Genomic DNA, 25,201 nt, shown 5'->3' with positions numbered 1-25,201 from the left:
CATTGATCGGTCACTCTTCCTTAGGGCTTATGTAGCCACTGTCAGAGTGTCGTTCCAATGTTTTCTGGCAACACTTAACCCCTGCACTTGCTTGAGAAGGACTAAATGCACAAACCCACTATTTTTTAAATATCCCATCAAGAGAGACTCTCACTGCAGCCTGTTCTATTTTGTTTGGAAAATGTCGGCGTGCGACCTCTTCCAAGGTACCATGTCTGAAGGGTTACTTTTGATTCTAATATTACCATACCAGAGTCAGAGAGTGTTTGATGGAAACAGGGCTATAGTTTCAGCATGACAAAAAAGGTGGGGGCTAGACCTAGTGTTATGAGGTATGCAGATTTTTATTATTACTGTGTGTGTGTGTGTGTGTGTGTGTGTGTGTGTGTTTTAATGATGTAGCTGGTTAATGTAATGTGCTGATGGAGAGACACAAACAAAGTCAAAGCAGGAGGCTGAACAAACAAAACAGTAAGGTGTAACTCACACATTTATGGACATTATTTACTGTTAAGATAAATATTTTCAAAGCCACAATCTGTTTTTAAAATGTAAACAAAAAGGTTTAGCAAGGCGGTTAGAGAAGTTAAAAGACTGAACTCTGAGAAACTCCAACAGCAGTTTTCAGCTAGTGATTATCCTTCTGTCTGGAGGGGCTCAGACAGATCACCAACTGTAAACCTAAAACCTTCAACTTCATTTACAACATGTGCCTGGCAAACCAGCTGAATGACTTCTACCATTTGAAAGAAAATAGGATAGTTCCTCTAGTTCTTCTGGTCTAATTCCCTCTCCTCCTTCCCCACCTCAGCAGGAACCTGTGGCTCCCCGCAACTGACCATCCCAGAGGCCCCCTCCTCTCCCACACCACACTGACAACCCTCTCTATTCTAGAGAGTGATGTTAACAGACTCTTCAGGAGGCAGAACCCCTGCAAAACAACCGGGCCAGACTCTGTCTCTCTCTCCATGTTAAAGCTCTGTGCTGATCAGCTGTCTCCTGTGTTCACATTCACACACATCTTTAACACCTCACTGGAGACATGCTACCTACCAGCCTGCTTCAAAACCTCCACCATCATCCCCATCCCAAACCCCAGAAAAAACAAGGATCACAGGACTAGCGACTACAAACCCATCCCCCTGACCTCTGTGGTTATGGAGACCTTCAAGCATCTTGTCCGGGACAACACAGTCATCATGGCCCTCCATTTCATCCTGCAGCACCTGGACTCCCCAGGCACCTATGCCAGGATCCTGTTTGTGGATTTCAGCTCTGCCTTCAAAACTATCATATTGTCTCTGCTGCAGGACAAGCTGTCCCAGCTGCACATGCCCAACTCCACCTGCAGGTAGATCATAGATTTCGCATCCAAGTTTCCCTCACTCGCGTCTCTTCCTCGCGTCTTAGCTCCGCCCTTGTAGGACACGGGGGTGAAATGCCAGAAAGAGATGTGAGGAAAGAAGGAACAAGGAGATAGCCTATATCTCTCGAGAAATGAGACGTTGTTTCCTCTAAAGCGCCACGTGAAGCGATGTCCGTTTCTAATGACGGCAGCAGCTGATTACAGCTGAATCAGCAGTCAGGAGGCATTATTAACAGCTATAAAAACTTTTGTTTGTTGCTGCACACTCATAATGTTACATATACATACGTAATGATAAAGATACAGATACAGTTATCAGTAACAGAGCAGCAGTGTTTTCTCTGTCTAACAATCACCTTCACATGAACAACAACCTTGATTCTGTTTTTATGTCCTGCTCAGTCACATAATGTGTTTATATAATGTATTCATTATTTACATCTGTATTTATTGATATTCTGATTGTGAGTTCATTATTTAATAATCCAGAATATGACCATGGTGTCTTTGAACACTGGAAATAATGGAAGGCCTAATGTTTCAGGGAAACATTAGGCGGCGCAGCAGGGGGAGGTGTCGACAGATCCAGCTTGGTGCAGTGACAGTTTCGTGCCAAAAGGCTTCGCCGAAGGTGTGCTAAAAGCTCGCCAGCTGAAACCAGGTCTACTGTCAGCGGAGCCGGTGTAAGTCGAAGTTTGGCTGACTGGCGGACAGTGCGCACATGTCACCAAAACCTCACAGGCAGGTTTCCAGAATATCAGGCACATTAACGATGCAATAAATACCCAAAAAACACTATTCAATGCAACTATATGCAATCAGCACATAAATGTATCTCTATATCGACTGTCCCGTCACATCTGATGTCAGATCAAAGGGGATTGGCACCGTTTGGCACGTTTGGCACGCGTAATGGAAACCCAACCTGATTTGATTAACACAGCTGCAAATTAATGAGTTCACATTCCTCTCAGCCAACCACAAACAGCCACAGCATCAGATAGGGAGTATATATTCAGCACCTGTCATCTTAGAAAAGTCAAAAGAAAAGAAACAGAGTGAGACTGCGAGAGAGAAAGAGAGAGCGCATGCGCGCACGAGAGAAAGGCAACATTGATTTACAATTGTGGTGACCTCCTCCCAGGCTACATTTGCATCATCAGCCCATGGAGGTCTGCTCGCAGTTCCGTATATTCGGACACTGCGAGCTTGGACCTCCCGGACCAAAACATCAGTTTCCTCCTGGGAGAAGTTTGGTTGTCTGACACTGCTGCTCTCTTCTGCCATGGCGAATTGAGTAAACTCTCATTACGCCTTCGCGCGGCGCATTTAAGGGTGAGGAGAGGGGCTCATTTGATTGGTGTGATGTGTGTAAAACCCACTCCACGCCTTCTCTCCTCCCTCTTTCCGACTTGCGCAGGTAGGAGGGATGGAGGTGGGAAAGAGGAGTAGCTGCCAGGCGCATGGTATGTCAAACTTGCAAAATCTGCCTGGCAACACCCAGTTGGCGAAGTGCAGGTGCGCTGCGTACCCGCCTTGCCCGGTCTGCGAAACTAGAGCCCTCTGTCTTTGATTGTACCCATAATTAAAGTTGATGACGGAAATAACAGATCGTGAAGAGAAAAAATCTTTCTAATAAATGAAGAAAGTCGTTTGTTTCCTTTAGTTGTTCAGATTTTTAACTCGATGGTGAATCAGAGAACAAATAATATATATATCACTTGGGAGTGACACATTTGAGTTTAATCTCTTATCTGTCTTCACTCTGTATGAAACTCCAGTTGTGATGTAGGCCTATCAGATCAGTCTGATCAGCTGCAGCCCTGTATTGTCCAATCAATAACTGATATCCAATCGGGGGTGTGTCAGTCAGTAAAAGACTTCCGCGCAGGCTGCACTCGCATATCCTTGCTTCCCTTCCAGCTGACAGCCTCCTCTCTCCTCAACTCCTCCAAGTGCATTTAAGGAATTGAGACGCCCTACAAGATTTCTGGGTCAAGTGATCGAGGATAGAGGACGGAGGAGTCAAGGAGGGCTATTGGGATGAACCTCATGTCTCTGACTCCTAAACCATCAGCAACAGTTCCCCTCAAGGCTGCTTCCTTTCTCCTCTGCTCTTCTTCCTGTATACCAACACCTCCAGTCACCAGATTTTTAGGGGGAGATAGCAGGTTAACAGTATGCCACATAGAAGTGGCATACACCATATGAAAGCTGGGAACCTGAGGATTACTTTGAGGTGGAGCTCAGTGTGGCAATATTTGCTTGTCACAAATCTATGATAAAGATTGTATTTTGGTTGGGCGCCTATTATCACTGTGATCATCCTAGAGGTTACAATAGGTCCTTTTGTTAGTGGGGTCAAATTAAAAAAATGGTCTCATTACAATTAAGTGGTTAGTTATGGGGTTTAACATCATCACAGATGAATACAGCTGGTCTAATTTATCCACAAGAGTCTCAGTTTTCCAGTAATGTCCAATTTATGCAATCCCAAGACTGTTTAGGGACCCCAGTATGCAGAAATAGGAGGATAGGAAGACTTTCTTTATGCTTTATTCATTCACAATTCGCTCTCTATCCCACTCCCACCATTTCAGCTGACTATGGGTGTTCCCTCTCCTAGTAAGCCAATCAAACTTTGCTACGATTTCCCTCAGCCACTCATGTTGCTGCTGCCAAACTTAAATCATGTCTTTCTAACCCACACAGCACAATGTCTAAGCAAGCAAAAGCATGTTTAATCTGCACGACTCAGGACTTGAACTCACAGCCTTCAGGCATTAATGATAAGCTGTCATCAAGATAAGCTACCTCACAGCATGAAATTCAGGGTGACTTCACACTATAATACAGCCAACCACCAGGGTGCAGCATAACAGCTGTACATGTATTTGCAGGCAGATTTCAAACTATAGCATCCAAAATTCAGTTATCAAGACAGAATTCTGAGAATTTGCATACTTCATCTAGACAACACAGAAAACATCTGGAATGCTGTTTAATATTATAATGCTATCATTATCATTATTATTATTATTATTTATCATAATTATTATTTATAATGCTGTTTATTCATCTGAATTTACAGAGATTGATTGATCCACAATGGAAGACAAAAAAAGGAAGACAAAAAAAGATGCATTTTTTCTATTGACTGCTATAGGCTACATGGTGGCAGAATTTAAAATATTGTAAAAATCGTTTTTTCACACACAGATCTGTAATTTAACACATTTCATCTACCCTGACAGCAATACAATATTGTTTTCATGAAAATTGGAGCGTTATTTTGTGAAATCTGCAGTACCTGTTTACAGTACTGTTTACAAGGACACATTTTGATGCATTGTGGGCTCAGTTTTTGATCATTTGAAAATCTGTCTGACACATTGTGTAGGGCAGTCCAATAATGTGGAAGGAGCATATTGGTGTGAATCAAGCAAAGAATGTGTGAGGAGATAGCTTTGATTAGTTTAACAGTTTTTGATAAAAAACAGTGATGGACTTCATAATTTGCACTAGGTTGTTGTTTACAAAAGTGTCTCACAATTGGGCCTACAGTTTAGTGAAAGTTGCAAAGCTGTCGGCCATACAGGTGATTTGTTCTGAATTTTCAAAGTTTCAGCATGGGACTGGACCTACAATATGTCTGGATAAACAACACTTGGATTATACTGCAGAAGGTGTGTAAGAGTTTGTAAACTGATATTTTGATGTAGTTTTGCTGTGGTTAAACATAGACCTTTTATTTCAATTCATCAAGAATTTTCTCAACTTTTGGATTCTTTGTTCAGCATGCAGGCAATCAAGAAAAGCCAGATTTTCATCATAAAATTAAGGTAGTATGGGGTGAGTAGCTGGTAAACAAATGATAGTTTTGGGGATGAAGTATTCCTTTAATCATCATATAACTTATAGAGGTATTGAATCATGAATCACTGTGACATTGTAATCGCAATGGTACACAACAAAATGCCTTTGGTGTTTTCCATGTAATTGCAACTCGTGTAGTAAAACTGGTTTCAATATTTCATAATTAGAGGAATGCAAAATTTGCATCTTGACAAGTCTGTAAATAAAAATGCATTGGCATTATGCCAAGTAAGAAATGAACTAGTATTAGCTCTTATACTAGTTCAAGTGGCAGCAGTACAGGCATTATCAGTAATAGTAGTAATACTGTAGCTGTACAATTAGTAGTAGACAAAAGGGGTAGTTATAATGGTAGTACTGACATTAACACAACCACGGGTGGCTGAAGACAGTGGTTATTTTGATGGTTTAATGTAATGTGATATTATCAGCAGCTTGCCACAGAACTGTCAGACCATAGCTTTTACAACTCTCAAACTTTCCTCATGAATCTGTAATGTACAGTAGTTTGAGGTTTCAGTACAGGGAATTACAAAAAACTGCCTCGTCAGTCAAATTACAGTCAGCTGCATGTCATTCCTTAACTGTTGATTAGAAAAGAAAAAAAACTGATCAAACAACACAAATAAGGACACTCAAAGTTGAATAACACCTGCTCTGTATAAGCATAATAATGGAGAAATAAGAATCAATGCCAATTTTGTAAAAAAGTTAGCACACTTAAACACATCAAAACTTAACAACTGTTTCATGTTTTATAGAAACCTGTAGTGATGAACGGCTTTTCTTAACCAACAGTCATAGTTTCTAGTGACTTTCTCTTTTACTTCCTACTGTGAATATTTACACATTATAATTCCCCAACCACCACAATTATCACCAGAGATAGCCATACTGTACCCGTAGCTGAGCATGAAGAGTCCTCAGAGGAAGGCAGGAGGAACTGACACTTATATCAGTGAGGATCTGGGGCAGATACAGACACATGTACAGAAAAACAATCACAAGCTGGCGTTCAGTTCTGGTCGAATGAAAAACATATTGAATATTGGTGTGTTTGTGTTTGATGGGTGGTTCCTGCAGGAATAACAGTGAGCATGTGAAAGGTGGAGGCCTGGCATGGAAGGGTTTGACAATGTCCACACTAATTCCTCCTCCCATTTCACCTTGTCTGTCCTCTGTCGTCTCAGTGAAGTGACTCTTCTTGAAATCAGTTGTTGAAGTGGTCTTTTTGCTCTGCCAGCTGAACAGCCTCAGAATGGCTGTGTTAGTCTGTTCATAAGTCTATTTAACAGTTTGTCCCTGAGCAAGATAGACTGTTATCAAATGTGCTTTTATTATATTTATATCATCATAACTTGGCTTCCATATCATCAGGGGTGTTTCTAGGATTTGAGGACATTTGGGTGTACTGTTTACCTCTGACATTCTCCACTCTGTTACAAGTAGGCTGCAGACACAGCACCCTCAGGCCCTCCTTCTGATCTCTAGGGACTTCAACCACGCCTGTCCCTCCACCACCCTGCCCACCTTCACCCAGTATGTTTCCTGCCACACCAGAGACAATAAAACACTGGATTTATTTTATGCCAACACCAAGGAGGCATACCACTCATCCCCCCTGCCCCCCCTGGGAAGAGCTGATCACAACCTGGTTCATCTTCTGCCTGTCTACAGACCTCTGGTGCAGAGAGAACCAGCAACCACCCGCACTGTGAAAAGATGGTCTGAGGAGGCCGAGGAGGCCCTGAAAGACTGCTTCGAGACCACTGTGTGGGAGGTACTCAGCGATTCCCATGGGGAGGACATTGACAGACACATCATGCATTACAGATTATATTAACTTCTGTGTGGAAAGCACCGTACCCACCAGGACTGTACGCTGCTTCTCCAACAACAAACCCTGGATTACTCCAGAGTTAAAAGCTCTCCTGAAGGAGAAGCGGAGAGCTTTTAACTCTGGAAACAAGGAGGAGCTGAAGGCAGTGCAGAAGAAGCTACGGAGAAACATCAGGCGGGGAAAGGAAGCATATAAAAAGAAGATGGAGGAACAGCTGCAGCAGAGCGACGTCAGCGGAGCCTGGAGAGGTCTGAAAACCATCTCAGGACAAAAACAACCAGACTCCCAGGCCAGAGGTGACCAGAAGTGGGTGAATGATCTGAATCTGTTCTTCAATAGATTTGATCAGTCTGCCCCTCCCCCGGCCCAGACATCACAGCTGCAACCCCCCTTATCCTCACCTTCACCTTCCCCCCCACCTACACTCCTGGCACACTGCTTCGACACCTCCCCCACCCCCACTCCCCTGGACATCTCACCACCCCCCAGCTCATTACCGCCACCCCCCAGCACACAGCCCCCCTGCTCCAGCTTGTCCTTCACTACATGTCAGGTGAGAGATCAGCTGAGTAGGATAAAGACGAGGAAGATAGTTGAAACCATCTTCAACCTGAGCCTGAGGCTGGGGAGAGTACCACAGCTGTGGAACACGTCCTGCGTGGTACCTGTGCCCAAGACTCCGCACCCCAAGGACTTCAGCAGCTTCAGACCAGTGGCATTAACATCGCACCTCATGAAGACTCTGGAGCGCCTGGTCCTGTCTCGTCTCCGCCCCGCAGTAGGCCCTTCAATGGACCCGCTGCAGTTTGCCTACCAGCCTGGCACTGGGGTGGATGACGCCGTCATCCTCGTCCTGCATAGAGCTCTTTCTCACCTGGAGAAGCCCGGAAGCTCTGTGAGAATCATGTTCTTTGATTTCTCCAGCGCTTTCAACATCATACAGCTTGCGCTTCTAAGGGACAAACTGGAGCACATAGGGGTGGCTAATCACCTCACATCCTGGATCCTGGACTACCTCACGGACCAGCCACAGTATGTCAGGACCCAGGATTGTGTATCAGACTTGGTTGTCTGCAGTATGGGGGTCCCGCAGGGGACAGTGCTGGAACCGTTCCTCTTCACCCTCTACACTGCAGACTTTTCATACGACACCCCCACCTGTCATCTGCAGAAGTTTGCCAACGACTCTGCCATAGTCGGCCTCATCACAGATGGGGATGACAGGGAGTACAGAGAACTGAACCAGGACTTTGTGGACTGGTGTCTGAGGAACCACCTTCAGATTAACGCGGGGAAAACCAAAGAGCTGGTGGTGGATTTCCGCAGGCGCAGACTCCTCCCCCAACACTGGTGAACATCCAGGGAAAGGACATTGAGATGGTGACATCTTAGAAGTACCTGGGTGTTCATCTTAACAATAAACTGGACTGGACTAATCACATAACAGCACTATAGTTCAGGGGGCGCTCCTGAAGACCTTCTTTGACACTGTGGTGGCATCAGCCATCTTTTATGGAGTGGTCTGCTGGGGCAGCAGCGTCTCGGCTGCAGATAGGAAGAGATTGGATAAGCTGATCAAGAGGGCCAGCTCTGTCCTGGGATGCTCTCTGGACTCTGTGCAGGTGGTGGGAGAAAGGAGGATGACAGCCAAGCTGTCATCTTTGAGGACTAACGACTCCCATCCTCTTCAGGAGATAAAAGCTCTGGAGAGCTCCTTCAGCGATAGACTGATTCACCCAAAGTGTGTGAAGGAACGCTATCGCAGGTCCTTCCTGCCTGCTGCTGTCAGACTACATAACCAGCACTGCTCACAGTAAACTGCACTATGGACACTTTAGGAACAATATGGACACTTTATAAACACCACAATAAGCATTGTTGTCCCCCATGTTGTTTTTTACTTGCACATTCAATATTCACTTGCACTAAATATGTTCACTTTTTATTCACTGCTCACTATTATTATCATTATTATTATTATTATTATTACTATTATTATTTATTGCTGTTTCTTGTATTTTTTGTACTTTTTTTTTGCATGCCTAGTTTTTTAAAGCTTTTTAAATATTGAAATCTTTAATTTGACTCTTTACCCTTGACTGCGGAACACTGGAATTTCTCAATTGTGGGATCAATAAAGGTGTATCTTATCTTATCTCTTATGTTATCATCTGCTGCAACCATCTGTCTGTTTCTGTGTCTCTCTCCACTGTGACAGTATGATTTTTGTTGAGGTTCACAGTTTTACTGTTGCACACTTTTCACTGTCTCTCTCTCTCACTCTCTTGTGCACACAAGCAATCAGATAAATTCTGCTGCTTGAATGACACAGAGGACCCCTCACTCATACGCCCAGGCCTACTGATACCTCTGCATACCACATTACATAGTATTGATGTGAAAACATAAGACCAGGGACCAGTGATGGGCGCTGGTTATGAGCACAAGTTTCATCCAAGTAAAATGCGTCAATACCCATACTGATGATCAGTGTTTCCAACAGAATTATAGTGTATGTGTGGTGGTTGCTGACGATTTTTCATTTTTTCTCTTTCAAATGCCTGTGTCCCTTTGTATCATTCTGTGTCCCATATCTTAATTCGAAGGTTTTTGTGGGTCTGTGAACGTAGCGCAGGCGAACTCTCTCTCTGATCAGATTGATGGATGAGAGAAGCAACTGCTGCGAGTGAATGCAAACTTTTAGACCCAGTAGAATTCATGTTTCACTTTCAATGTGCTTGACGTTCTTCCGCCTCCCCTGAGTGTGCTCTGTGCTCTGTGCTCCGACAGTGTGGTGGAATAAATAACCAAATGTATATATGTTCCAGTAGCACTCCTAATGAAAAGCCCAGCTCCAAAAATAGAATATCTATTTGTGGCTGCGGATGTTTTAATTGTGGCGGGCCACTAGCCTGGAAATCCAGACTCAAATCTAGAAAGATTTTGAGCCTGGCCCTCACCGATACACCCTTCCTACCCAAGGGGCGGCACTACGCCCGCCCAGAACCCGCCTCTGTCAGATAGACTGATCTGATTGGTCCAATTGGCAATTCAGCAGGCTCTGCTCGTCTCAGCCAGATTCCCGTTCAGTGCAAATTCGAATTTGCTAAGGCCACCCCTAGTAAATTCGAATTTGCTTTGAATCTGGATTTCTTTTTTTACTACCCAATGTTTTCATATTATCCCAAAAACATATGCTCCAAACTGCATCACAAAAGCACATAGCTTATTACTATGCAGAATGATGTTCTGTCCTACCCCTGATTGGCTCAGATTACATCATTCTGCTTTGTAAGTCATTTGCCTCTGTAGTCAGAGAGAGGGGGCAATGTGGGTTTGTTTTTGGGATAATATAACAACAGTAGGTAGTAAAAAAGCCCTGTGATCACACACACAAACATCATGCTGTTTACATTTCAGTTTTAAAAGTAAAAACATAAATTTAATATGGTGAATACGAAAACTCTAGTTCATGCATAGTAGCCTACTTTGTACTTCTTCATACTTCAATACTACTTACTTCAATTATCGATTAACTGAAGTTTATTCATTCAAGTTAAAAAAAACTTATGTAAATAAGTAGTTCTCTTACTCTTGTAGTCAAAAACTCTGATCTGAAGCTCAATTCTGAAGCTGTTCTGTAGTTTTTTTAATAAATATATAGCAATTTTTATTTTTATTTTTTTTAAAAAAACAGCTACATTAAACAAAAAAATAAATAAAAATTTAATTAGCATGCCTCTGTGAACCAGTCAAGTTACAGTTCACATCCATGTCTGTCCAGACACAGACTCAAGTATTTTTGCAGAACACAATTTAAAACTCAGCCCATTACAGCAGGTTTTATTAGCTAAAAATGACTCACTTCTTACCTTCAGCTCTACCTGTCATACTTGCTGTGTCTTTACATTTATTACAATTGGCCACCGCCTCTCTGCTCATTTCATTGTCTCGTTCACTCTGTACCCTGACTTTTCTTTTAGGAGGGAGGAGTGATATGTGTATTCATGTATTGATGTATCTGTTTGTGCTCTGTATGGATATGTATAGGCATATGTATACATATATATATAGTATTTATGTACAAGTGGTACATTTATCAGTCATAGTCCTACTAATATTATTATCTACAGTATTTCATTTTTCAGGCCCGATGGTGTTCACCCGTCTCGTTTAGGGTTCTAGCAGATAACATCAAATACGCTGTCCTAACCACGATACCCAAACTTGAGTGACTAGCACCCCCCTCTACACTGCACACCTGTCAACCTAAGTTGGATCATCTAAATATCGATGCCTGGTCTACCCAGACTGCAATACCAGTCATCATTACCCCAAGGTTATTTTCCACAAAATCCAAAACAAAAACTGTTAATGCTATGAATTTCACTGCAATCACTCTGCAGTCCTCCACCATAAAATCAACCCCCCCGGCCACACACCACCAGGCTACATTATTTAAGCTGTGTCTTTTTAATGTGAGATCACTCACCAACAAAACTTTTATCCTTAATAATCTTATCACTTCTAGAGATCTTGATTTCATGTTTTTAACTGAGACATGGATGAAGCCAAATGATTACAGTTAGCTTGCTGAATTTTGTCCTCCGGAATATGATAGCTTTAGCTTGCATTGACCCAGTGGCCGTGGTGGTGGGCTTGCTGCTGTATATAAAAAGCACTACAAATGTATTCAGCTACCTGTTAAGAATTTTACAAGCTTTGAGGTACTTTTATTCAAATTCTGCAGCGCAGATCCCGTCCACTGTGCTGTTATTTACCGTCCTCCCAAGCCTAATCCTCATTTTATATCTGAATTCTATGAATTCTTATCCTCTGTCATAATGAGCCATGACAGGATTGTCATTACTGGTGACTTTAACATCCATTTTAATATTCTCACACATGGTGACTCCATGACAACTAAATTCAAAACCTTCCTAGAGAACCTAGACTTCATCCAGCATGTCACTGACTCCACCCACTGCCTGGGGAATACACTTGACCTAGTAATGTCAAAAGGTTTAGACATTGCTAATGTGACTAAGTACACATTCTCTGATCACTTTGGTGTATTTTTAATGCCCTTTTACCTCCACCCAAAAACACCAAATAAATTATTGTTCGCAAAAGGTCACTAGATATCGAAACCCAGCGCAAATTCTCAGAGTTGGTTACTGCATCCAACCAAACTGACTTAAATGGCCAAGTAAATGAAATGGTTGACTTTTTCAATACCAACCTGACTAACATTTTAAATACAATTGCGCCACTCAGGGAAAGAAAGAGAACATCAGATAAAATATCACCATGGATGACAGATTTTGTTCGTGAGCGAAAGCGATTGTGTAGAGCAGCAGAGAGAAAGTGGAGGAAAACTGGTCTAGAGGTCCACCGTAATATTTACAAGGAACAAATATTATTTTTTAACTGTGCCATACGCTCTGCAAGAAGAGCTCATTTCTCCAAGTTGATTACTGAGAGTAACAATGATCCAAGAACATTGTTCTCAACTATAAACCGGTTACTAAATCCTATCCCTGCCAATGACATTCTGGACCAAATGTCCTCTAGATGTGAGGAATTCACAACCTTCTTTTCTGACAAAATTACCTCCATAAAAGCGACTATTGTCATAAATGCTGACAACAGCATTAATTGGCCCAGCAAAAATCTCGAAAGCCTATCGAAATTCACTACTATCTCTGATCAGGAACTTTATAAGCTTGTGAGTGAGAGTGAGAGTGAGAGTGAGAGTAGGACTTCAACATGCTGTCTTGACCCAGTTCCCTCCATACTTTTTAAGAATTGTTTTGACTGTATGCTTCACTTTGTCGGTAAGATTATTAACATGTCCCTTGAAACCGGTTGTTTCCCAGAATCTTTCAAAATTGCAGCTATAAAACCTCTGCTGAAAAAACAAACCTAGATGCTAATGTTTTAAATAACTACAGGCCTATATCAAATCTCCCATTCTTAAGTAAGATACTAGAAAGAGTTGTCTTTAACCAAATTATCTATTTCCTGAACAAAAATAATATTTTCGAAAAGTTTCAGTCAGGGTTCAGGGCACATCACAGTACTGAGACAGCCCTCACCAAAGTTGTCAGTGATCTCAGAACTAGCACTGATGCTAACAAGGTATCCATTCTAGTCTTACTAGACACAAGTGCTGCCTTTGACACCATAGACCACAATATTCTTATTGACCGACTTGAGAACTGGGCTGGCCTCTCTGGGTGTGTTTAAAATTGGTTTCGCTCATAACGGGAAGAAAGTTTTTTATTACTATGGGAGATCATGTATCAGGGATACATGAATTACTGTTTGGTGTTGCTCAGGGTAGCTGCCTTGGTCCTCTGCTTTTTTCACTGTACATGCTTCCATTAGGTGACGTCATCAGAGAACATAACCTCAATTTCCACAGCTATGCAGATGACACCTAACTATATATTTCACTAGACCCAAGTGATGACCAATCCATCTGTCATCTGTCATCTAACATCTGGATTGGCTGCAGTAGACAAGTGGATGCAAACCAATTTCCTTAAATTAAATGGTGACAAAACCGAAATCTTATTAGTTGGTCCCCAAGCAAAACGAGAGATAATTCTTTCCAAATCTGGCAGTTTGGCTGTGCAGGTTAAATCTGAAGTCACGAGCCTGGGTGTTATCCTAGACTCAGACCTAAATTTTAAATCTTACATAAAGGAGGTGACCAAAACAGCTTTTTTTCACTTACGAAATATTTCAAAGGTGCAACCATTCCAACAAGATGCCGAAAAACTGGTACATGCATTCATTTCAAGCAGACTTGACTACTGTAATGCTCTCTTCACCAGTCTTCCAAAGCAATCTATTGACAAATTACAATTAATTCAGAACTCTGCTGCCAGGCTGTTAACTAGAACAAGAAAGAGAGAACGTATCACCCCAGTTTTAGCTAACCTTCACTGGCTTCCAGTATCTTTTAGGATTGATTTTAAAGTGCGTTTACTTGTTTTTAAGGCTCTTAATGGGTCAGGACCAGCCTACATTACTAATTCTTTGTCGTTTTATAATCCCTCACAGCCTCTCAGATCCTCTGCTGCCAGCTTTTTAAATACAAACTACCCTAATAAGAAAATTGGCAGCTCAGCCTTTTTTAACTATGCACCAAAATTATGGAATTCACTACCCAAGGATATAAGAGATACAAGCTCTGTGAACATTTTCAAACGATAATTGAAATCTTATTTATTCAACATTGCTTTCAACTAACTGTTACTATTCCCTGTTTTTTATCCCCATCCTTCACATTTTTTATCTGCTTCCATGCATTCTGCTGTTTAACTTTTATCTTTTACATATTATATTGTTCTTGGTTTCATTGTGCAGGATTTGCACAATGAAACTTTGGGTTTTTTTTAAATTGTATTTGTCCATTTTTATTTTGTTGTGAAGCACTTTGAGCTACACCTCCCCATATGAAAGGTGCTATATAAATAAAGTTTGTTATTATTATTATTATTATTATTTTTATGATTATTACAGTTAGTAAGACCTTTGTTGGTAGTTATTGGTAATATTATAGCATATGTTTTTTTTGTCACTTTTAATATTATATGACTTAGATATCATTGGCCATCTTAAGCCAACTGGAGCGGGGAGGGGAGGGTTTGACAGTGGTAAATTTGTAAAACATATGGACACATATGGATGAGATGCAGCTATGCTTGAAATATTAATACTTTGCAAAGAAACTAAATAAAAATTTGATCACAAAAGTCAAAAGACTGAAGTCCAAGCGAAGTCACAAGTCAGTTTTATTATTAATGTCCCAAAGGGCAAATAAGGTTGCAGCAGCATAGAGGTACAAAAACAAACACATAAAAACATGGTAAGACAGTACATAACATGGAGACAATACAAGTAACATGCACACAGACAGCCACACACAGCAGTACGCTAGCACACACCAAGTCAACAAGACTGCCAGCTGAATTGGGAAGACGTTATAGCAGCAATCAAATCAATAATCAATTTGCAGCCTGATCTCAGTTTCAGTGTTATATACTTAGGAAACATACCAACTGAAATAAATAAACAAGACAGATACCTATTACAGCTATTATTGGCAAGTAGCAAAAAGGCAATAACCAGGAAATGGCTGAGCAAGGAGTGCCCGACAATTTCAGACTGGATAGGAATAGCTGAAGAAATTCACAACATGGAAAGGTTAACATTTTCCCTGAGACACGATACTGAAAAAGGTGACCAATATTGGAAGAAGTGGAGGGACTACATACAGTAGATAAGAGGTGATCTTACCACTGAATGTATACTCTGCGTGGAAATCTGTATTTTTTACTTTATTTTTCTGCACTGGGACACTGAAATTTTGCTCTGGGTCATGAGCTTTTCTCTCTCCGTATAAATACATATTTATTTCATTTCTATTATGTTTTTTACCAGTGACCTTGTGGACTGAACGGAGGAAGGTATTATGTGTCACTGTTGAATTTAATGGAGAACTGTGGGTGCCTTAAAGCCCCTAGATCCGATCCTTCAGCCTGATTTCTGCCAGCCCTTTGTTTTGCACAAAACCTGCCATTGTGTTTTGCTGTAGATGACCCTGTCTGATGTACCTGTTCTGTGTGTATATTTATATGTCTGTGTTTTGTTTTGTTTTTTACTGAAAAAGTCAATAAAAGGAAATTTAAAAAACAAAAAAACAAAAAGACTGCCAGCTGACTCCCATTAATAATTATACTAAATAATCTAGAATAAGCTAAAAATAATAAATATGATACGAGTTCTGGGCAGGTCTACTCGCTGCTGGTAGCTGCCTGCGCATGCGCCCTGTGTTAAAGTCCATGTCAAGTTGCAAGTCATTTGGTTTTGTCAAGTTGGGTCTAAAGTCATCAGATTTGTGAGTCAAGTCCACATCTCTGCAAATGATATCAACAAGGACAATTCATAAACACTAAGTGCTCTTGAGAATATGTGAGTTCAGGCTGCAAAAAATGCCAAGTAATCAATTAGCTGATTGACAGAAAATTATTTGGCAACTACTTTGAAAAATGATTAATCGTTACTTATTTTCCAAGCAAAAATTGCTCTGCTGTGTTTATTTATTAAGGGGCGGCTGTGGCTCAGAGCTCGAGTGGGTCATCCACCAATCAGAAGATCAGCAGTCCTATCCCCGGCTCCTCCAGTTTGCATGTCGAAGCATCCTGTAGCAAGATACTGAACCAAAAAATGTTCCAGGTGGCTGTTCCATCGGTGTGTGAGTGTATTAAAAAAAACTGAGTAGCAGGTGGCACCCTGTGTGGTAGCCTCGGCCACCAGTGTGTGAACGTGTATATAAATGGGTGAATGTGACTCGTAGTATAAAAAGCACTTTGAGTGGTCAGATGACTAGACAGGCACCATACAAGTGCAGGTCCATTTACCATTTACCATTAACTCAAGAATAAACTGATTACAATTTGGTGGTCAAAGGTCAAGGTCACTGTGATTTCAAAAAACAGCTTTTTGGCCAAACTGCAAGAATTCATACACTGATTCTAACAAAATTGCACAGAAATGTTTAATAGGATAAAATGATAAAGTAATGACATTATATATCCAAAAGGTCAAAGGTCACCTTCACTGTGACATCACAATCTTCTGCAAACACTTTTCTGGCCATTATTCAATGTCATATCACAGTAACAGAAGGGAAGACATTTTGGTCAGATACTGAATTGGTGACACTAATCTTGAAACTGTACTGATTATATGGATCTTATGTACTGCTGGGGGGAAGATGTGTGAAGCATCCATGTTTTCACAGACATTAATGCAAACTACAACTTGAGTGGTGCATGGAGGCAAACAACCGTGAGGCAGTAATTCTAGTTTAACTGTTATGTCACATTGCTTAATTCAACCAGTGGCCTCCATTTTGTTCTCTATATTTTGACTTTTCTGCAAACATTTATTTCTTCTGTGTAATACTCATGAGATCAAATATACTAGTAGATGGTGTAGTTTGTCAGGCCTTTCTTATTGCAATGACAAAAAGATGGTGAGATGATGGTGAAGAAAAAGACTCCGCTGATACAAGCTTGTTTCGGATGAAGAGAACTTTATTAGCAAGCCATAGTATCAGATCAGACTTCTGCAGTAACCTGGGAGAGATTCAGCCAATCATCAAAACTCTCTGCCATCTGTCCCCTCAAACTCCACGTTTTAAGGCCTGTAAGACATCCTCATCCATATTCATAATATTAGCTCATTTCTGATAGCATAATGAGATACAAAAGACCCATTTCCACTGAAGAAGTTCCTGGTACTATTTGGGGGGCAGGAACTACTACATGAACATCCTCTCGCTCGGCCCTCTCAACCGCCGTGTCTCCACTGAGAGAGCGGAGTAGGAGGAAGGTTCCTGTAAAGTTACCGCGCTCTGGATGTGACGTAATCGTTGCGCGACCATTTTGACCGGGGCGACGTAGGGATGTAGTTAGCTGTTAGCCGTTAGCGGTGTCTTTATTAACTCAATAACTCAATAAACGGTCCGTGAAAAAAATATTTTTCCCAGCGGATGTCTTAGTTACAACATGATTGAGCTAACTGGAGTAGTTTCATTTCGTATCCGACAACGGGAGACTTTTAACAGATGACGTCCTGATGTTAGCTTTGCTGCTGCTGTTAGCTGTCCCTGTCAGCTGCAGCCACCACTGATGCTTTCTAGACATCGTGATTTCCCCAAAACTGAATAAATACCACACATAGCAACACAAAACTGCTTTGTTAGCTCAATCATGTTGTAACTAAGATATCCGCTGGAAAAAATTTTTTTTTTCATGGACCATATATTGAGTTAATGAGTTAATACAGACACTGCCCAGCTAATCTACGATAACCACAGTAATTACAAAACGTCACATCCCGCCTTGAGTATATCCAATCAGCACCAAGTAATCCCAAAGTCCCAGCCAGGAGTCTCTCGGGGCCGTTCTGAGTACCTACTCCGAGGCAGGGACTTGTTTAGCCCCTGTAAAAGTTCCGGAACTCTGTCCTTCGGGGGTGATTCCTGCAGTGGAGACACGCACCAACGGCCCCGGCCCCATAAAATTACCCCGAAGTTCCTGCGGTGAAAACAGGCCTAAAGCCATCCTCCTGACCAAAAGTGGTCATTCCTTTCTCCAGTTTCAGAAGGTTCTTTGTCCGTGCAAAACAGACTAACGTATACATTCCTTTAGTTTCTCCACGTAGGTTTCTGGACGTAAATTCTACATGCATAAACACAACAACAACATGACAGTGGTGCCTTACTGCTTCTCGGCAAGCCACCCATGAATCTATACATCATGAGGCACCAACCCCTCGAGATGCTCCTTACGAGAAGCAACGCAGTTAGCCTTCACGTATTTGCCATGCAGTTAACATATATGTATGTATCCTGTGGATGACCCCTTGTATTTTGACAGACTCATGGATTCTTGTTTGCATCTGTAGAGCTGTAGGCTCCACAGCACAGTTAGAATGATGGATTCATCCTTACAGTCAAAAACAACAGGAGTCTGGGTGGACAGCAGCCTCTAAAAGCATCCAAAAATAATCAGCATTAATGTACATCTGATGAGCAGACACCTCAATGGCTTTGAGTACTCACTCATATTTAAATGTAGTCATATTTGTTTGCTTTTTTTGTTCGAACATTTTCATCATCCTGTATCCCACAAAGGATTTATAGAAATGAAGCTATGGAATATCAGTTGTAATTTAGAAGAGGGTCAGAGGGGCTAAAGAGGCAGTTGCCTTCTAGTACAGCAACAGCAGTTCAGCATTCAGTGGATGAAGACCCAAGTGAACAAGTGACTTGCATCAAGATAATGAAGCTATCACCAGTGAACATGGGCCCTATCAAGACAGAGACAGAAAGCTTTACTTTAAACTAAGCTACTTTAAGCTATTGCAGAAATTGGATCAGCACCCAGTCACCCACAGTTGCAGACAGTCCAACAGTACCTGGTTTTATAGAGACTTATGCTTACTTACAGTATTCAAAGTATTGCCTGATATGACCTATCTGGTTAAAGTGAGGCTGGAAAATACTCTATTATTTAACATAAAAGTAGTCATTTCAGATCTAGGTCACATGCTTGTGACTGATTGATGGGAAGGCAGGTGGGAGTTGTCCACTATCCCAAAACTGATGCAGTCTGCCATTTTGAAGAAGGGTGTTGTGTCCTCCTTGTTGGATCAGACTGGAAACCAGACTGATGGTAATAGTTTTTATTTTATACAGTTTGCTATCCTAGTTTTTGTGCAAAATCGCGTAAGTAATAACAATATATTAGGATACTTTGTTATCCACTAAATTAAATTATCCACCAAATTTCATAATTTTACATTTGTAAAAGTATTTACTTGTGCTCCTTTCAAAGAGATGATGAGATAGATGCTGCAGGCTATCACACCCCTGCTTCCACCAACAGCTTCAGGAAGCATTCTCAACCTGATGCAGCGTGACGTCAGCTATGTCATACCTACTGGACTTCATGTGTTGCTTAAAGAAAAAGCTCATAAAGCCAGGTGTACAACACCTGAAAACTGACCTTTAAATGCAATTGTGCAATCATCCTCATCTATCTGCCATCCCTCTCTTTACTTCCACCAGCATTGTCTAGACTCTATCGGGAGGGATATTCCTAAACTAAGCATGGCTTCTCTACTCCCTAAATATACATGTCACGCTGGGGTCTAATCGTCAAAGTACTTTTCACCATTCCTCATACTGTGCATTTTGTCATAAATTATTGTTCACTCTTCAGGTAAGTCTCTCCTGATTGAACTAACATCTCACTGTGATTGTTTCTGCTTGGACTCCTCCTCCCTGCGGTGTTAGGAGACCTGTTTAATGAAGAAAAGCTGCTAACAAAGTTCCACTAATTTGGTGATTAACATATTTAATGTCTTTTTAATTTGTGAAAGTAAAAGTCCTGCGTTATTTTGTCATGCAAAAGCTTTTGAAGCAGCAAAACAGGGAAAGGTTGGGTTTTCATCAGCAGTAACTTAACATGACTCCTATACAGTTGAAAGCAAACATGAAACAGTCAAATAAAGCAAATATCTAAAGTACAAACAGGGACGCAGGACAGAAACTGAACTCCAAACCACAGAGATTTGCTCCACATCACAATCCAAACTGGACATCAGAGACCAGACGGCGGACAGTCTCCAACGCGTCCCAAAAGGAAAAGGAATTCCCTTTAACTGCAGCCACAAGCTGGGTTCCAACTCCACGCCGCTCCATTGAAATCCATGCCTACGTAAATACCAGCATCTAGGTATCCTCGCCAGAGACATCCATGCTAGGATTGCTGCCCATGACGTCACAGAGACTCCACCCAAGTTTTAAGTTACTCATTGCCACACACCATTAGAGGAACCAATTGTTGTTTGTTTGTTTGTTTATTTGTTTGGTAAACAGTAATCTCAAATCTCATGTTCCTTATATTAAGGGTAATCTCTCAAGTAGCCATTGCTCATTTAATTTGTACAAAAGGAAACCACACAAACTAACAAACAAACAAACAATAACCATATGTGTTTGTCCTTTCTCAGGTCATGCCATCATTCTTGTCATTTCTGCATTCGAAGGCTCCATCACATCGACACAGCAGTTCCACAACCAGAAAACCTTCCATCAGCTTCACAGAAAGCTATCAGTAACAATCTCGTTCAAAGCATACCCTCAGCTCACCTTACTAGCCAGTGTCAGCTCCCCTTTTCCACTCTAGACGTCACGTTCATTCACAGTTTTACCATGCATTGTATCTATAAAATGATGATAATAACAATAACAATAATAATAATAATAATAATAATAATAAAGAAAATTTCCTTCTCTACCCACAACTACCTATTCGGAACCAGCTTACCATTAACCTAGCCACTGGCAGTTGCGAACTGCTACATACATTCTTACATTAACCAACACTTTCTACTCTTGCGGCAAACGCTTGCAACCGACTTTTGACCTTCTTAGCCCTGCATCAATTCTCTTCAGGCTACTCATCCCCCAAGTCAACTCCTCTGTAGCATCCATGGTCCGTGTTTCAAATTCGCCCCATTGCATCTGTGACCTTCCACTTCATCCCAGTTTTTCTAATGCAACCTCATACTTTTGACTCTCTCACGTTATCAACCCCCATGACAAAAATCAATGCAGCCTCCGTGGCTGGTCACTTCCTACAGTGCTCCGAATTTACCCCAATGCAGCTACACTCCACTTCGTCCCAGTTTTTCTAATGCAACTCTCTTTCTGACTCCAGAGAAGAAAATCAATGCAGCCTCAGTGGCTGGTCACTTCCTGCAGTGCTCCGAATTTGCCCCAATACACCTATGACCCTCCAATTCACGCAACCTCATACCTCTGACTGTCTTTTGGTCTCACTCCCGAAAAGTAAATCAGTGCAGCCTCAGTGGCTGGTCACTTTCCGCAGTGCTTAGAATTCACCCCAATGCATCTACGACCCTCCCTTTCATCCCAGTTTTTCTCATGCAACTTCATACTTCCGACACTCTCTTGTTCTCACTCCAACCTTACTTTTGACTGTTTTAGTTGGGTTGTCTCGTTGTACTGAGCCACTTTAACCTTTTATAGGCAGAAAATTCTTGACCACATTAAAATTCCAGGGCGCTGTCTTTTCTAATAAATATCACACATATAAGCTACAATCTAAACATCATCCGAAACTCCCATGCGCTCTTGAACCTCTGGGGGCTCTATATCCGAAGCCGAGCTCACGAAGAGACAACTCCCACACTCAGTCTCATTCCTGGGATCCCTCCTGTGTTCCCGCCTACGACCCAACACATTGATCATTGCTCGCCTGCTACCTAGAAACCCAGCCTTCATCCATCAACCCCCAGTCTTCCATCCCTTCTTCCCTCAACCCTCATCCCTTTATTCCTCACTCTATATCAATTGATCCTTACCCTGTCATCCCTTACCTTTATCCATCTGGCCTTTGACCCTCATCCCTACATCCCTCAACCCTTCATGCCTCATCCATTTGACCCTCGACCCTCATCCATTCAACCCTTAATCACCATTCATCCCTCATCCATTTGACACTCAACCCTCATCCCTTCATCCCTCCATCCCTTATCCATTCAACCCTCGACCCTCATCTCTTCATTCCTTCATTCCTCATCCTTTCATTCTCTAATCCCTCCATCCTCACCCATTCACGCTCTCCTCCGAACCCATAATCCATCATACCCAATAAATCATTCGAAGTCTTTCCTTATTGGCGTGGTATTTGCCAGTGAAATGAAAGATTTTTTTAAAAAATACCCGTCCATTGAAATGGACTGTAGATCTGAATGATAGCAGAAAATAAATAGGGTAAAAACTGTTATAATAGTTATAATAAATAGGGAAATGCGGTTCTGATTTGATTTTCTAATGATACAATCAGTTTTAAATGGATTTTATTGATTATGAACACACAATATTCATCTCAGGAGATTTAAAATACTGTTTTCTAAAGACTTTTCAGAAATTCAGGATATTTTGAGTCATGATGATGAATATAATACAAAAATATATATGCAATGTTTTTTTCTTTTATTAATATGAATTAACCAATCATGAAAAATAAATCATCTCAAGATTTTTGTTGAAAAAGGTCTGTTAAGATTTATTGTCATTTTTACTATTAAGTGATTGCTGCATTAAGAATCTTTGTCACAGGAATGGACAGAAACAAAACACATAATTAAGTTTGGTAATCTAATTTTCTTTTTACGAGTGCATATAGAGTGCATATAGAAATTCAGCATTACAGTGTTTTTGGTGTTGGAACATAACTGGGTTCTGAACAGGTTAAGTGATGTAAAAAGGAGTGTAACTTACATTAAAGAACTATTGGACAGTCCAAGCCCTCAAGCATCTACCACCTCATAGCTGAGGATTTTGTCAGTACCGGAAGACAATGAGGATGTTACAGTATCTCGCTAATGAAAGACTTTGAAACTGCTTGAAATGTATTTGATGATCTGGACAACACCTATATTATTTAACCTTTATTTAATCAGAAAAACCTCTTGGAGAAAAAAAAAAAAACAGGGGTACTACACATGATTACAACAACCAACTAAAATACACTCTGATGTTGGCATATAGATGATTGCATACAAATATCTTGCCTACGGCCTGTCACCTTTTCTCTAAATTTTGCCAAAAAGAGTGGTGGCTTGTCTTGAGTCTCCTCAGTGAAGCTAACTGTGGATTCCAAATCCAGAAAGGAAAAGTCTTGGAGGATATATTGAGGATTGTCGATTATATTGAATATAATAATGCATAGACACATTTGTTTACTTTCACCACAAGGTACCAAATATTCATAAAAACTTTACAGCACAGTAGCCACCTAATAGTACATCATATTAAGACCTACTAGTAATGTTGATAAGGTAATTTAGACTTAATCAGGCTGTGCTACCTTTATTATAAGGCTCAAATATACTTTGCTGCTCCAGACAGATTTCATCTTTTTTTTTGGGACAAAAATGGCTCTTCTGGTAGTAAAGGTTGCTGACCCCTGGCAACGAGGAACCAGTGAGTGAAAATTTAAAGAGAGCCACCTAACCTGAGCATATAATACAGTTATGCGTTAGTGGCTTACAGTTGTCAGGTCACAAATCTCAATATACCATGATACACAGAGTCCAGAGCATGCAAACACTGGGAGGGAGCATTCATAAAATGAGGACTGTGTATTTCTCTTTAAGAAACCTGCCATCTAAGTGCAATTCAGGCCTGGCAAATATTTATCTCTGTCCTCTATTTAATTCCATTGACAGAGAAACATATGTTTGTGGGAAAATACTTAGATACTGACTACCCACTCTTAGATGACATTATATTTCTGGAATATCATGGTATAGAGATTGAGATGAAAGGAGAATCACACTTGTGTGGTTATTTGAAAAGCTTTTCTACCAACAAGTTCTGCCATCTTTGCCTTGTTGATAAGAAAACTTCACAAATGGTGTTTGATGAAAATGAGTTTGAAATGTGAAACAGAGAAAGCTACCAGCAGCATTTTGTTTTAAATGATGGAATTATTCATGTTTTTATATGTTGGAATACTTTCATCAGCTTGGATGGCAGTACCAGTACATAACAGACGTTTCGACAGAAAGTCTTCTTCAGTGTGTAACTATGGTTACGGAAGTGGCATTTAAGTACGCTCGAAGCAGGTGTGTGGAAAAAAACACTTAAATGTAGTACCAACTCACAGGCGCAGAATAAACAAAAAACAATCTTAAGAAAGTATGTCACAGCTAATAGCAGTAGATGCACCGAAAACAGATATACATATGCATAATATACTCTGTTCATACAAAAAGGCACTGTGAACAACAGTAAAAACTGTGTCCTTAAGGGGCAGAGTAAGTCCCAAAATCTCAATTAACAATCAGATCATAAATGCACAGGAAAAGAATTGCATAAAGTCACTGAGTAACTGTAACTCAATTACCAATCAGATCACAAGTGCACATACAGAAACTTTCTGCTTTCTGTATGCGCACTTGTGATCTCTGAGTTGGTACTACATTTTATGGCGGAAGTGTTAAGTGTTTTTTTCACACACCTGCTCTGACTGCTTCGAGCATACTTAAACGCCACTTCCGTAACCATAGTTACACACTGAAAAAGACTTTCTGTCGAAACGTCTGTTGTGTACTGGTACTGCCATCCAAGCTGGTTGATTAAACTTACTAAAAGGACATTTGAGAGTGCTGGCGTTTTTCCCTTTTTCACTGTTTTTGGCCGTGCACTTTACGAATGTATTTATTTTGAGAGTGCTTGCTTGTTCCTACGTGATTTGAAATACTTTTATGTAACAGAAGATGTGGGTGTTGATGCATGATATCTTTGAGAGGTAAAACTACTGCTTCAGCACTACATTTATGAGAAAAAACTTTTGTGCCTGGAACAGTCAAATGAAAGAATAATTGATGAGTTATGATTAAATTCATTCAAATGAAAAAACAAAACAAAACAAAAAACAAATCAATGTCATCCTCAATCTCAGGACATCTGGGATTGCTATTAAACAGACCGTAGT

General features: G+C 40.9%; 1 protein-coding gene and 1 long non-coding RNA gene across 2 annotated transcripts in view; one reads left to right on the top strand and one right to left on the bottom strand.

The window, feature by feature from the left end:
• The window catches only part of LOC117265029 (IgGFc-binding protein-like), a 187,510-nt gene extending 181,261 nt beyond the window's left edge, over nucleotides 1–6,249 (bottom strand). Inside the window, exon 1 of the mRNA XM_033639411.2 lies at nucleotides 6,143–6,249. The gene's annotated coding sequence lies outside the window, so the exon portion shown is untranslated. The remainder of the gene's footprint in view (nucleotides 1–6,142) is intronic.
• A 469-nt stretch (nucleotides 6,250–6,718) lies between these two features.
• The window catches only part of LOC144464539 (uncharacterized), a 192,894-nt gene continuing 174,411 nt past the window's right edge, over nucleotides 6,719–25,201 (top strand). Inside the window, exon 1 of the long non-coding RNA XR_013492247.1 lies at nucleotides 6,719–7,022. This is a non-coding gene — a long non-coding RNA (uncharacterized LOC144464539). The remainder of the gene's footprint in view (nucleotides 7,023–25,201) is intronic.

The sequence above is a fragment of the Epinephelus lanceolatus genome, chromosome 10 (genome assembly GCF_041903045.1).
Source record: "Epinephelus lanceolatus isolate andai-2023 chromosome 10, ASM4190304v1, whole genome shotgun sequence".
NCBI classification, from domain to species: domain Eukaryota; kingdom Metazoa; phylum Chordata; class Actinopteri; order Perciformes; family Serranidae; genus Epinephelus; species Epinephelus lanceolatus.
Note: the sequence above shows the minus strand (reverse complement) of the source record. Positions and strands in the feature narration are given on the sequence as shown.